Here is a 14792-nt window from a genome sequence, read left to right as displayed (position 1 = left end):
CTTCTTGATGGCCCAGCACTGAAATCTGCAGCAATTTGCAGGATCTTTTTCCGGAAGCAGCGATGTCGGAGATTTGATGTTTTGCCGGTTTCCTGGTATTCACGGTACACTCGTGAAATGATCGTACGGGAAAATCCCCTACCTCTGATAGGCTGTGTGCCATCGCTCGTGCGCCAACTATAACACCACGTTCAAACTCACTTAAATAGTGATAACATGCCATTGTAGCAGTAGGCCTAGTAATCGATCTAGTAACTGCACCAGATACTTGTCTTACATAGGTGCTGCCGACCGCAAGGCCGTATTCTGCCTGTTTACATATCTGTGTACTGTATATCCAGACCATCACAGAGGAGTTCCAAACTGCGTCGGGATCCACTGCAAATCAGGCGGGAGGTGAGAAAACTTGTATTTCATGGTCGAGTGGCTACTCATAAGCCACAAATCACGCCGGTAAATGCCAAACGACGCCTCGCTTGGTGTAAGGAGCGTAAACACTGGACGATTGAACAGTGGAAGAATGTTGTGTGGAGTAACGAATCACGGTACACAATGTTTCGATCCGATGGCAGGGTGTGTGTATGCCGAATGTCCGGTGAACGTCATCTGCCAGCGTGTGTAGTGCCGACAGTAAAATTCGGAGACTGTGGTATAACGGAGTGGTCGTGTTTTTCATGAAGGGGGCGTGCAACCCTTGTTGTTTCGCGTGGCACTATCACAGCACATACCTACATTGATGTTTTAAGCACCTTCTTGCTTCCCACTGTTGAAGAGCAATAGAGCAGTTCGGGGATGGCGATTGCATCTTTCAACACGATCGAACACCTGTTCGTAATGCACGGCCTGTGGCGGAGTGGTTACACGACGATAACATTCCTGTAATGGACTGATCTGCACAGAGTCCTGACCTGAATCCTATAAAAGATGTTTGGGAAGTTTTGGGACGCCGACTTCGTGCCAGGCCTCACCGACCGACATCGATACCTCTCCTCAGTGCAGCACTCCATGAAGAATGGGTTGCCATTCATCCAAGAAACCTTCCAGAACCTTACTGAACATATGCCTGCTAGAGTGGAAGCTGTTATCAAGAATTAGGGTGGGCCAACACCATACTGAATTCCAGCATTACCGATGGAGGACGCCACGAACTTTAAGTTATTTTCATTCAGGTGTCCGGATACTTTTGATCACTCAGTGTATATTAAAATTCAGTATGGAACACCAAACCGTAATAACAAGATAATTTTTTTTCTAAGTACGCAGTGATCGCATCTTTGGACAGATACGGGCAGTCGTACCGATACTGTACTTCTTGACTGCTGAAAGGCATTTGGCTTAGTACCACACTAACGCCTCTTAACGGAAATACAATCGTATGATTTATGAATCAATATTCGTGACTGGATTGAGGATCTCTTGGTAGTCTGCTGAGGTCTTCAGTCCGAAGACTGAATTGATGCAGCTGTCCATGTTACTCTATCCTGCGTAAGCATCTTCATCTATGAGTAAATATTACTGAAACTATACCTTTCTGAATCTGCTTACTGTATTTATCTCTTAGTCTCCCTCTACAAGTTTTACTCACCACGCTTGCTTCCAATACGAAACAGACGATTCCATGATGTCTCAGAACATATCCTATATACCGATCCCTTCTTTTAGTCAAGTTATGCCACAAATTTCTTTTCTCTCCAATTCTATTCGGTACCTCCTCATTAGTTATGCGATCCACCCACCTAATCTTCAGCATTTTTCTGTAACACCACAATTCAAAAGCTTCTATTCTCCTCTTGACTAAACTGTTTATCGTCCATATTTCACTTTAATCATGGCTGTACTCCATACCAAAACTTAAATCTATATTCGATATCAACAAATTGCTCTTCTTCACAAACGCCTTTCTTGCCATTGCCAATCTACATTTTATATCCTATCTACTTCGGCCATCATCAGTTATTTTGCCGACTACTACTTTGAATGACTCGTTTCCTAATAAAATTCTCTCAACATCAGCTGATTTAATTCGAATACATTCCACTATCCTTGTATTGCTTTCAGTCTCTGTTGGTCCATTATGTACAGGGGACATCGGCTGGTTAAAAATTGTTAGTGTCAATGAAATTCACCAACAGCCGTGTGTTATTTTTTATTATTTTGAAGGCTACCAGTTGCAGAATTTCATTATGCCATCTTCAGGCTTCATACACGTCTCTCCAAAATGAACGAAAATGTCATATACAGCCATAAATCACTGGATGTCGTGAATTCAATAGTTACACTAGTGCTTCATTCAAAGACTTGATGGCAGCTCTTCTAGTTACCATCAAGTCTTCGAATGAAGCTCTAGTGCGTCGATTGAATTCATGGCATCCAGTGATTTATGGCTGTATATGATATTTTCGTTTATTTGCAGAGATGCATATGGGGCCTTAAGATGGCATAACGAAATGCTGAAACTGATATTGCCAGAGGTCGACTTGTACCAGCTTTTCCATTCTTTCTGTAGAGAATTAGTGTTAATATTTCGCAACCATGACTTATTAAACAGATAGTACCGTCATATTCACACCTATCGGCACGTAGTTTCTTTGGAATAGTGATTACTGCATTCCTCTTGAAGTCTGAAGTGATGGAATGTGTCTTCAAATTGAAGAATTGATGGGGGACCAAAATAACGACGCACTTTTCTTCTAACTACGCAGTAGTCGCATCTTTTCATGGATAAGGGCAGTCACGCAGATGCAGTATTTCTTGACTTGTGAAAAGAATTTGACTCAGTACCACACTAACGCTCGTTGATGATAGTAAGATCGTATGAGTTATCAGTGAAAGTTCGTGACTGGATTGACTATTTCTTTGTAGGACGTTGCAAGAGTCATCAACAGATGCAGAAATAACCACGGGTGTGCTCCAGTGAAATGTGGTGGGCACTTACTGTTCATGTTGTATGTTAATGAACTGAAAGGTGCTAACAGTAACCATAGACAGTTTTCAGATAATTCAGTCATTTATAATGAAGTAGTATCTGGAAAAAGACTGTCAGATCTTGATAGTAATTCAAGATTGGCTACTTACACTGTTTACTGAGAAGTAAAAAAGTGTACACGAAATGCAAAAATTTAGTGTGCTGTGACTACAAGAACAGTAAATTACAAATGGGACCAGTCAATTCATACAAATATCTGAGTGTACCAATTTGTAGGGATATGAAATCGAATGATCACATAAGCTGAATCATAACTGGCAGCACAGTGGGAAAATGCAAAGAGTCTAGAAAGGTGATTACTTACAAAACACACGTGTGAACAGACTGAAATGTAGAATAATGGAGCCGTCCGGAGTGGTCTAGCGGTTCTAGGCGCTACAGTCTGGAACCGCGCGACCACTACGGTCGCAGGTTCGAATCCTGCCTCGGCCATGGATGTGTGTGATGTCCTTAGGTTAGTTAGGTTTAAGTAGTCCTAAGTCCTAGGGCATTGATGCCTCAGTAGTAAAGTCCCATAGTGCTCAGAGTCATTTTAGAATAATGGAGAAAATGTCAAATAATTACACAAATCAGCTCGGAAAAGAATGAAAGAAAAACACATCTTTCCAGGAGTCTGTTGTTACAAACAAGACTAGAGGAAGTTGAACACCACTAATGGATAACTCTGTCCAGCATGTATGGAGAAAAGAGACTTTAAATACGCAGTATTAGATTTCTTCTAATAAATTTCACGATGCCACTTCGTAGTTCGAAGTAATGTCCTCATCTGTAACCTCCAAATGATCGAAGTACTAACATTTTTCACCGTATCCGCAAACCTATCTCAGACGTGGTCCATATTATGCTTACAGCTCGTCCTTACCAGAGTGTTCGGCAATAATAAGTACTAAATTACAAATTTCTCCCCAGCAGCGCTTGAATTGAGTAAGCGAACGTTTATGTTACAGCTGCGATAAACAAGTGAGACGATAGTAGCTTAGCGGTGAAAAGTGTAAACATAATCCCCGTAGCGGTGTTTACATTGGCGCATCACTCTGAGCCACAAGTGAGCAGCGTTAAAAGCACCGGTAATCCCTGTCTGAATTCTCTTCGCTAATATCGAATGTCGATATCGAGCCTGGCTAGTGAAATACTCGCCAAAACGACAAAAACCATAATATGTCCGTTTTAGACTAATTTTGGAATCAAATGGAAGTTTATTTTCACAGCGATGATTGTTAGTCTATTAACTGTTGTATCCCGTCTGGATAGGCGGCGCGTGGATCTGCTCCTGTGAACTGCTTCTGCAAAATAGGCCGAGAGTGAAGGAGGCGAGTAGGAGCAGGAAAAGGTGAAGTACTTCGGTATTGCGTGTAAATTTAAAGCACCTTTACAATAGGAAGAAAGATGAGCACGCAGGTGCAAAGCCGTACATCAATTAAAGATAAAATGGACTAGAAGTTACAAAAGCAAAATCTGTAGTGGCTCACCCTCTATGCAATAGAAACAATCTTGCTAGGTCGTCTGCTCGTGACAAAAAGGGCTGAATTTGGAGCGGCGCATGTAGAGCTGCACAGCGCCGGCTAGAGGGTGCTGTCGTCGGCGAAGATCTTCCGCTCTCGTAGTGCCAACCTAAGAACTTGTATCTACGCCGTGGCATAGTAGCTATCGATACCACACTAACTAATAATTAACATGAATTTACATTGCCTTTTCACATTTCCGACATCTACATCGATACGCCGCAGGCCACGTAAGGATGTATGGTGGAGGGTACTTCTGGTATCATTAACTGAGTCCTCCCTGCCCTGTTCCACTTCCGACTGGGGTGTGGGAATAATGATTGTCGGTAAACCCTCTATATTAGCTCTAATTTCTCGAATTTTCTCGTCGTGGTGCTTCGCGGGGAATTAATGTTGTACGACTCTTCCCGGAAAGTGCTCTCCCGATATATCAATAGTAAATCTCTCCGTGATGCACCACGCCTCTCTTTTAACGCCTGCCAATGGAGTTTGTTGGGCATTTCCGCAATGCTCTCGCGCCGACTAAACGATCCCGTGACCAAACACGCCGTTTTTCGTTGGATCTTCTCTATCTCTTCTGTCAGTAATACCTAGTAAGGGTTCCAGATCGATGGACAATATTCAAGAATCAGTCGAACAAACACCCTGTAAGCCACTTCCTTAGTGGATGAATTATGTTTACTTAAGATACTTCGTGTGAATCTCAGTATGACATCTGCTTTTCCTACTATTTTTTTATGGGCCATTCCAGTTAAAGTCACTGTGGATAGTTACTGCTACATGTTTTACGGTAGTTACCGTTTCCAGCAATTCGTCATAAATAGTGTATTTGTACAGAAGGATTTATTTTCCTACGTATGTTACATTTATTATTATTACATTATTTACGTATGTTATATTTACGTTCTGAGTCAACAGACACAGTGCGCACCTTCAAAATCCTACATACAGTAGGGCATTCTGAAATCGATACTGTCTTCTGGCGTTCTAACCACGTTACAGACAACTGCATGATCTGCGAATAATCTGAAAGAACTTCTGCCGGCCGGGTTGGCCGAGTGGTTCTAGGCCCTTCGGTCTGGAACCGCGCGACCGCTTTGGTCGCAGGTTCGAACCCTGCCTCGGCCATGGATGTGTGTGATTTCCTTAGGTTAGTTAGGTTTAAGTATTTCCAAGTTCTAGGGGACTGATGACCTCAGCAGTTAAGTCCCATAGTGCCCAGAGCCATTTGAACCATTTGAAAGAACTTCTGATGCTCTCTACTAGATCATTTATATACATATAAACAATAACGGTCCTGAAACTTACGTTTTTAGCATTTGTAGACTTAGAGAAAGCTTTTGACAATGTTGACTGGAATACTCTCTTTCAAATTCTAAAGGTGGCAGGGGTAAAATACAGGGAGCGAAAGGTTATTTACAATTTGTACAGAAACCAGATGGCAGTTATAAGAGTCGAGGGGCATGAAAGGGAAGCAGTTGTTGGGAAGGGAGTGAGACAGGGTTGTAGCCTCTCCCAATCTGTATATTGAGCAAGCAGTAAAGGAAACAAAAGAAAAATTCGGAGTCGGTATAAAGTCCATGGAGAAGAAATAAAAACTTTGAGGTTCGCCGATAACATTGTAAATCAGTCAGAGGCAGCAAAGGACTCGGAAGAGCAGTTGAATGGAATGGACAGTGTCTTGAAAGGAGGATATAAGATGAACATCAACAAAAGCAAAACAAGGATAATGGAATGTAGTCGAATTAAGTCGGGTGATGCTGAGGGAATTAGATTAGGAAATGAGACACTTAAAGTTCTAAAGGAGTTTTGCTATTTGGAGATCAAAATAACTGATGATGGTCGAAGTAGAGAGGATATAAAATGTAGACTGGCAATGGCAAGGAAAGCGTTTCTGAAGAAGAGAAATTTGTTAACATCGAGTATAGATTTAAGTGTCAGGAAGTCATTTCTGAAAGTATTTGTATGGAGTGTAGCCATGTACGGAAGTGAAGCATGGACAATAAATAGTTTGGACAAGAAGAGAATAGAAGCTTTCGAAATGTGGTGCTAAAGAAGAATGTTGAGGATTAGGTGGGTAGATCACGTAACTAAAGGGATCGGCTGGTAGGACATGTCCTGAGGCATCAAGGGATCACCAATTTAGCATTTAAGGTCAGCGTGGAGGGTAAAAATCGTAGAGGGAGACCAAGGGATGAATACACTAAGCAGATTCAGAAGGATGTAGGTTGCAGTAGGTACTGGGAGGTGAAGGAGCTTGCACAGGATAGATTAGCATGGAGAGCTACATCAAACCAGTCTCAGGACTGAAGACCACAACAACAACAACAACATCACTTCCTCGGGGTACTCCGGAAATTACATGTACATATGTCGATTTCGTTACATTAAGAACGACATGTTGAATTCTGTCTGCAAGGAAGTCTTGAATCCAGTCGCAAATCTGCTCCGAGACTAACCGAGCTCGTAATTTCTTTCACTAAACGGCAGTGCGGGACGGTGTGTCAAATACCTTCCTGAAGTCAAGGAACACTGCATTCACCTGAGCGCCGTTCTATACATCAGAGACAGATTCTGACCAGCATAAGTTTCGAAAATATGGTTAATATTTGTTTCCTTTCGATTTGTTCTTTTGTAAGGTTCAGTTCCATGGTCAGGAAACTCATGACAGGCGTGGCAACGAATAATTTCCTGAACATTGACAGATACTTGCATTTGGGAAAAAGTGAATGGCTGCGGTTGCACACCCCAAATGAAGACGGTTGCAACGCGCGTCATTCAAATGAAATGGGAATAAATAATTTCCTTTCAGTTGATTTTGCATAATTTCGGCTCACGAGTTGATAGAAGATCGTTGTCTGAGAAGACTGTGACGTACGGATTTTCGTGCAAACTTACGGAGTTCACACTGCAGTACTGCGCTGGATAGCATTTGGACAGAACTGAACTCTTAAACTGAAAATAAGTTGGCCTCATGATTGTTACATGTCGATTATGAAAGGGGTATAGGTGCTGCTTTAACAGCATTGTTCACACTGTATTATTTGACATGCGAATTTCACGGACAAGCTTACAGGTGCTTATTCGCGAATCTTTTCCCACATGGTTCAACACCATCTCCTGCAATTAATAAAATACAAACAGATCCTTGCGATGAGATTTGGCAACTCCGTGTGGCTTCGATGACTCAATTTCTCATATGTTTCTAGCAACGGTGACAAATTACTTACAATCAGAGTGTTTGCTGACACAGTACTTTTCTCTAAACATTAGTTCAGCTTTCTGGGCACTACATCCTGCTACAAAATGTAAGTTGATTTCGAGTTGATTTCAGAAACTTTCAGGAATGATGAAGAAGGGAAAATTTTCAACTTGGTGTAAGGGACTCTGGTCCGGAAACGATCGAGTCGAAAGTTCTAAAGGAAAATCTTTCTGATACCTCTGAAGTGTAATACGCGTACCTCTACTGTTGTTGCTAAGACTGTAGTGTAGACAACCTTCAGAGGTGATAGTACGGATCAAAATAAGAAAAAAGTCTAGTAACATAGGCTATGAAATACACATCTCAAGAACTATCAGCAGTTGTTCACCTTTCATACTGTGAACCACACTTAAAAAAAATGTTGAAAATTAGGTATAATGGAATCATAAGGAACGAAAAGGTTCTCCGCACAATAGGCAAGAAATGGAATATATGGAAAACAGTGACAAGAACAGGGGACGGCTGATAGGACATGTGTTAAGACATAAGGAATAATTTTCAAAATACTAGAGGGAACCGTAGAGGGTAAGAGCTTTAGAAGAAGACAGGGATTGGAACACGTCCAGAAAATATGTGAGGATGAAGCTGCAATTTCTACTCTAACATGAATAGATTGGCACAGGAGAGGAATTTGTGAGTGTGTGTGTGTGTATGTGTGTGCGGGGGAGGGGGGAGAGGGGGAGGAGGACAGCATCAAACCAGTCAGAAGACCGGTGACTGTTGTTGTTGTAGTCTTCAGTCCTGAGATTGGTTTGATGCAGCTCTCCATGCTACTCTATCCTGTGCAAGCTTCATCTCCCAGTACCTACCGCAACCTACATCCTTCTGAATCTGTTTAGTGTATTCATCTCTTGGTCTCCCTCTACGATTTTTACCCTCCACGTTGCCCTCCAATACTAAATTGGTGATCCCTTGATGCCTCAGAACATATCCTACCAACCGATCCCTTCTTCTGGTCAAGTTGTGCCACAAACTTCTCTTCTCCCCAATCCTATTCAATACTTCCTCATTAGTTATGTGATCTACCCATCTAATCTTCAGTATTCTTCTGTAGCACCACATTTCAAAAGCTTATATTCTCTTCTTGTTCAAATTATTTATCGTCCATGTTTCACTTTCATACATGGCTACACTCCATACAAATACTTTCAGAAATGACTTCCTGACACTTACATCTATACTCGATGTTAACAAATTTCTCTTCTTCAGAAACGTTTTCCTTGTCATTGCCAATTTACATTTTATATCCTCTCTACTTCGACCATAATCAGATATTTTGATCCCCAAATAGCAAAAATCCTTTACTACTCTAAGTGTCTCATTTCCTAATCTAATTCCCTCAGCATCACCCGACTTATTTCGACTGCAGTCCATTATCCACGTTTTGCTTTTGTTGATGTTAATCTCATATCCTCCTTTCAAGACACTATCCATTCCGTTCAACTGCTCTTCCAAGTCCTTTGCTGTCTCTGACAGAATTACAATGTCATCGGCGATCCTCATAGTTTTTATTTCTTCTCCATGGATTTTAATACCTACTCCGAACTTTTCTTTTGTTTCCTTTACTGCTTGCTCAATATACAGATTGAATAACATCGGGGAGAGACTACAACCCTGTCTCACTCCCTTCCCAACCACTGCTCCTCTTTCATGCCCATCGCCTCTTATAACTGCCATCTGGTTTCTGTACAAATTATAAATAGCCTTTCGCTCCCTGTATTTTACCCGTGCCACCTTCAGAATTTGAAAGAGAGTACTCCAGTCAACATTGTCAAAAGCTTTCGCTAAGTCTACAAATGCTAGAAACGTAGGTTTGCCCATCCTTAATCTAGCTTCTAAGATAAGTCGTAGGGTCAGTATTGCCTCACGTGTTCCAACATTTCAACGAAATCCAAACTGATCTTCCCCGAGGTCGACTTCTACTAGTTTTTCCATTCGTCTGTAAAGAATTCGCGTTAGTATTTTGCAACCGTGACTTATTAAACTGATAGTTTGGTAATTTTCACACCTGTCAGCACCTGATTTCTTTGGGATTGGAATTCTTATATTCTTCTTGAAATCGGAGGGTATTTCGCCTGTCTCATACATCTTGCTCACCAGATGGTAGAGTTTTGTCAGGGCTGACTCTCCCAAGGCTATCAGTACTTCTAATGGAATGTTGTCTACTCCCGGGCCTTGTTTCGACTTAGGTCTTTCAGTGCTCTGTCAAACTCTTCACGCAGTATCATATCTCCCATTTCATCTGCATCTGTATCCTCTTTCATTTCCATAATATTGTCCTCAAGAAGATCACCCTTGTATAGACCCTCTATATACTCCTTCCACCTTTCTGCTTTCCCTTCTGAGCTCTTGATATTCATACAAGTGGTTCTCTTTTCTCCAAAGGTCTCTTTAATTTTCCTGTAGGCAGTATCTATCTTACCCCTAGTGAGATAAGCCTCTACATCCTTACATTTGTCCTCTAGCCATCCCTGCTTAGCCATTTTGCACTTCCTGTCGATCTCATTTTTGAGACGTTTGTATTCCTTTTTGCCTGCTTCATTTACTGCATTTTTATATTTTCTCCTTTCATCAATTAAATTCAATATTTCTTCTGTTACCCAAGGATTTGTCTTTTTACCTACTTGATCCTCTTCTGCCTTTACTACTTCATCCCTCAGAGCTACCCATTCTTCTTCTACTGTATTTCTTTCCCCCATTCCTGTCAATTGTTCCCTTATGTTCTCCCTGAAACTCTGTATAACCTCTCTTTTAGTCAGTTTATCCAGGTCCCATCTCCTTAAATTCCCGCCTTTTTTGCAGTTTCTTCAGTTTTAATCTACAGATCATAACCAAAAGATTGTGGTCAGAGTCCACATCTGCCCCTGGAAATGTCTTACAATTTAAAACCTGGTTCCTAAATCTCTGTCTTACCATTATATGATCTATCTGAATCCTGTCAGTATCTCCGGGCTTCTTCCATGTATACAGCCTTCTTTTATGATTCTTGAGCCAAGTGTTAGTTATGATTAAGTTGTGCTCTGTGAAAATTCTGCCAGACGGCTTCCTCTTTCATTTCTTCTCCCCAATCCATATTCACCTACTATGTTTCCTTCTCTCCCTTTTCCTACTACCGAATTCCAGTCACCCATGACTATTAAATTTTTGTCTCCCTTCACTATCTCAATAATTTCTTTTATCTCATCATACATTCGTTCAATTTCGTCGTCATCTGCAGAGCTAGTTGGCACATAAACTTGTACTACTGTAGTAGGCGTGGGCTTCGTATCTATCTTTGCCACAATAATGCGTTCACTATGCTGTTTGTAGTAGCTTACCCGCATTCCTATTTTCCTATTCATTATTAAACCTACTCCTGCATTACCCCTATTTGATTTTGTGTTTAGTCCTGTATTCACCTGACCAGAAGTCTTGTTCCTCCTGCCACCGAACTTCACTAATTCCCACTATATCTAACTTTAATCTATCCATTTCCCTTTTTAAATTTTCCAACCTACCTGGCCGATTATGGGATCTGACATGCCACGCTCCGATCCGTAGAACGCCAGTTTTCTTTCTCCTGACAACGACGTCTTCCTGAGTAGTCCCCGCCCTGAGATCCGAATGGGGGACTATTTCACCTCCGGAATATTTTACCCAAGAGGACGCCATCATCATTTAATCATACAGTAAAGCTGCATGCCCTCGGGAAAAAATACGGCCGTAGTTTCCCCTTGCTTTCAGCCGTTCGCAGTACCAGCACAGCAAGGCCGTTTTGGTTAGTGTTACAAGGCCAGATCAGTCAATCATCCAGACTGTTGCCTCTGCAACTACTGAAAAAGGCTGTTGTTCCTCTTCAGGAACCACACGTTTGTCTGACCTCTCAACAGATACCCCTCCGTTGTGGCTGCACGTACGGTACTGCTATCTGTAATCTGTATCGCTGCGGCACGCAAGCCTCCCCACCAACGGCAAGGTCCATGGTTCATGGGGGGGGGGAAACAGTCTCGGATTGGTGACTAAAAAAAGTCAAACAATTGTTCATCTGAACAAATGAACCTGCCGGACCAGGTTCCCTAGCCTCAGGGTGATATATTTACCATTCTTCATCATCCCTGGAAGTTCGCAACATCATTGGGAAGGTATGAAACACAGGGCGCGAGGCAAAGGCTGTTTTATGCTTCTACCATTCTTTACTCAAATAGTTCCAAGTGGATTCGAATCCATCAAACGCGGAATAAGCACATACATGGCTAGACTCAGTACCCACCCAGTAACCACAAAGTATTAACTGTACACCAAGACACCATCTGGAATGTGCCTACTGTTCTGCTAAGAAGAGCCCAACTGAGCGTTCTGCAGTTGGTCGTAGTTTCCGTTCACTGAATGCAGGACTCGAACATAGCTAAAGACGTCATTGCAAGTGAACAGTGAACTCTTTTCATACACAATCTTCGTACTGAAATTAAGTAATGTTATGCTTCTATTGACAATCTGTGTATACCATCATATTGGCGTAGATGTTGCCTATCCCCGTTTGGCCCTTTGTCGAGGCGGTGTAGTTGCTACGCGCATGCAAGCCCCCTTACAACAGCGACTATTTTCGGTGATAGAGGATTCTCTTCCTGCTGCGTTGTAATTTTTGATGCCGAGAGAATTTGATTAGTACAATAAAATGAATGCCTCTATGCAGGTTCGTCTAGTGAGTAATGTCTCATCTTACGCAAGCAACTCTACAGTGGCCACACCTCATATGATCTATTTCTTTTTCTTTTAAATTCGTGACAGGCAGCTGTTTGCTAAGAAGCGTAAGCAGTATACACATGCGAGGGAGGCTTGATAGGTCTGGTAAATTTCTATGAAAGAATAAAACACTTTCCTTGCGCCTTCATGGCTAGTTTGCTCGATTATTTCAAGGATCGTATAAGGAATTTCAACAATGCGCAGTGTACAGTTCATTGTTGACAGCCGTCTAAATTGGTCAGTATGTCGACTCCGATTGAAAATGGAGAAATTTGAATTTGAATGGCAGGACTGCCGCACAAATCAAAAATGAATTGGATGAAGGAAATGCGGACTCTGAACCATCGCTAATACCATTTACTTTTGGATTAGTGCATTTAAACGTGGTTGCACAAATATCGAAGGCGAAGAGCGCTCCGGCCGTCCAATTGAAGTCACCACAAATGAAACGGTTGAAAAACTCCGTGATGAGCGAGTGTAAATTATCCTGTACGGAGCATTGGCTATGAATAAGCTGTGCGCAAGGTGGGTGCCACTGTTGCTCACACTTTATCAAAAGCGCAACCAACACAACATTTCAACACAATGTCTGTCAGTCGCAACCCCCAAGACTTAATGGGCCAATTTATTGATGAACTCTGGGTCCATCATTACGCACCAGAGTCAAAACAATGGGCAAAGGCTGGTGAACGTGCACCGAATAAGGCAAAGAGCATTTTGTCGGCTGGTAAGTTGGTGACCTCTGTTTTTGGGATTCGCAAGGAATAATCCTCATAGATTATTTGGCAACAGGAAGAATTATAACTGGATCCTACTACGCTTCATTTTTGGATCGTCTGAAACTTGCGTTGGATGAAAAAGGACCGTGGCAGGCACGCAAAGAAAGTGCTCCTTCACTAGGATAATGCAACACTCCACACATCAGTTACAACGATGAAAGTGCGTGGATTAGGAGTTGAATTGGGTGCGTGAATTGGGATTTGAATTGGTTCCTCATCAACCCTATTCGCCAGATTTAGCCCCCTAGTGACTTCTTTCTGTTCTCTAACTTGAAATTTTGGCTTGCTGGGAAGAAATTTTCATCAGACGTGGAAGTGATAGTTGCAGTCAACGAGTATTTTGCAGAGTTTGACAGAACCTATTTTTACAAGGAGATGAACAATCTGGAGAATTGCTGGACCAAATGTGTACTCCTCAAAGGAGACTGTGTCGAGAAGTAAGGTGAACTGTTTACGAAACAAACATTTTTCTTTATTTTTGCCTGGCTTATCAAACCGTCTTGGTAAATGCCTGGTTCTCATTGGTTATTCAAAAAGAACTATTGCCTGAAATATTTATTTCCAAACATTATTTCCATATCTTAAAAAACTCGGCTTATGGTGATCTATTGTCCGTGTAGTTCTGACCTCTAGATTTGGTGCAACCTGATGCTTCAATCTGATTGTGAACAGGGAAGGAAATTAAATTCATTTTCAGTTTTCCTGTTATTGTTGTGCCATACAGTTCAAGGCTGGTTTAATGCAACTCTCGAATCTAGTCAATCCCTGACTATCGCCACCTACAAGCATTAGAGCCTGGTTGCTGTAGCTGAAACTTTGTCTTCCTCTACAACGTCAATTCTTCACACTTCCTTCCACTGCCAGATTGACTAAGATCAGAGTTTTTTCCTATTGAAGTCTTACTTCGGCTTAGCCTAACGCTCGGTCGCAGTGAGATTGACTAAGCACAATCAAAATCACTGGTAAGGCGACGGGGGAGGGGGGAGGGCAGCACCACTCTATTTAAATAAGATTCACTGAGTGGAGTGTGCAGGCTGATTTATAATTTAGGTCAATGATAATTCAAGTAAAACAAAATTACGAAGAGTAATCAATTTGCAAATAAAGACATTAAACTTCAAAATTAGAGATGCCTCAATGCACAAAACTGTGCACAGGTTGTTGTTAACAGAAAGACTCTCGGCTACGAGAGAAGAAATCCGCTAAGCCTTAAATAACTAAGCTAGGAAAAGCTTTTTGCAGGATTTCCCCTAAAGAGTCAGCAACTTTGATATTATATTAAGACTCTCAGGATCAACGAATTTAGCATCTAGACGTATGTTGTTTTAAGAACCAAAGTACCACACTAAAATAAAAGCAAAAATGCTGAATTCTCTATTTAATAATTGCTGCACTAAAGACAATCGTGCGCTTTGTCACAGTCAAATTGCAGAATTAGTGAAAAGATGAGTGGTCTAAATATCAGTACTACTGGGACTGAAAAGCAGCTGTGAAATAAACTGAGGTGACAAAAGTCATGTAATAGTGACATGCACAAGCGC

This window comes from Schistocerca gregaria, chromosome 4 (assembly GCF_023897955.1).
Source record: "Schistocerca gregaria isolate iqSchGreg1 chromosome 4, iqSchGreg1.2, whole genome shotgun sequence".
Taxonomy (NCBI): domain Eukaryota; kingdom Metazoa; phylum Arthropoda; class Insecta; order Orthoptera; family Acrididae; genus Schistocerca; species Schistocerca gregaria.
Note: the sequence above shows the minus strand (reverse complement) of the source record.